The 1136-nt window shown below is 50.8% G+C and overlaps 1 protein-coding gene across 1 annotated transcript in view; it reads right to left on the reverse strand.

Moving 5' to 3' along the window:
* Window positions 1–1099, reverse strand: part of LOC108235494 (glutamate receptor ionotropic, NMDA 2D) — a 63539-nt gene extending 62440 nt beyond the window's left edge. The window contains exon 1 of the mRNA XM_017415528.3: window positions 796–1099. The gene's annotated coding sequence lies outside the window, so the exon portion shown is untranslated. The remainder of the gene's footprint in view (window positions 1–795) is intronic.
* Between the last annotated feature and the right edge of the window lie 37 nt (window positions 1100–1136).

Here is a 1136-nt window from a genome sequence, read left to right on the forward strand (position 1 = left end):
AAAAAAAAATGCCTGTTCCAGCTGTCTGAGAGTGATCGAGGTAAGATTCTTCGGTGGCAACAGAGGGATAATCACTGTGTGCCAACATACGCCCGATATTCAGCCTATCGGGATATAAATAGATAAGGGGGGGGGGGAATAACTGATCAGAAATCTTGCGGGTTCATGGAGCTCCGTGGCTTCAGCAGACTCGCTCACGCACACGCACGCACTTAGAGACTGACCACGCAGGTGGAGAAAATGAGCATCAACAGATACGATCACTTGGATTCAAACATCCGCAGCCAACTAAAAAGGGGGAAACTGCAGCCAGTGCTCACGTCTCAAGACTTCAGCAGACACAAACTCTGTCTTTATTAACAATTAACAGATAATTCTGGGCAAATAAAACCCACCCCCGAAGGCTCTGCCGGTGAGATTAATTAAACTGCCGGTAAACTACGTGCCTGAGTGTTTATCGTAGGACTATCCATCCCGTTTGCTGTGTGGGGACCTGTGTGTGTGTGTGTGAGTTTCCAGGCGCAGCAATGACAGAGGGGTCAAAGCCCCGGCGCGCCGGCCGTTTCCACCTCTCCATCCCCCGGCCATCCATCTCTCCATCACAAGCGTCCGTCCAGATGCCGACATCCAAGCACACACACACACACACACCTTCTTTATCCCCATCTCAATGACGTGCAGCATCCTCTCGCAGCCCGAGCCGCAATTAATCCAAACCGACCAGAGTCTGTGCAGAGGAGGGGAAAAAAAAAAAAATGCGCACCGCAAAAATATCATTCAAAGAAATGTACTTACTGTGTTTCAGCAGCCTTTCCCCCCTCTTTTCCTGCGTCCCTCCATCCTTTTTCACATCCTTGCTTTTTGAGGTATCCGTTTTGCGGGTGTCCCCCCCACCGCCGCCGCCGCCACCTCCGCCGCCGCCACTGCCGCCACTCTCTCTCTCACACACACACGCACGCACGCACGCACGCAGTGTGAAAATATAAATCTGTATAAATATATATGTTCTACATGTATTCAATTTCCCCGATCTCTCTCTTCACCTCTCTCCCTCCCTCTCTCCTCTCACACACACTCCGGCTCTCCCTCTTTCCCTGTTCTTTTGTTAAAATTCAGTATATGCGCCCCGTCACCTA

The sequence above is a fragment of the Kryptolebias marmoratus genome, linkage group LG16 (assembly GCF_001649575.2).
Source record: "Kryptolebias marmoratus isolate JLee-2015 linkage group LG16, ASM164957v2, whole genome shotgun sequence".
NCBI lineage: Eukaryota > Metazoa > Chordata > Actinopteri > Cyprinodontiformes > Rivulidae > Kryptolebias > Kryptolebias marmoratus.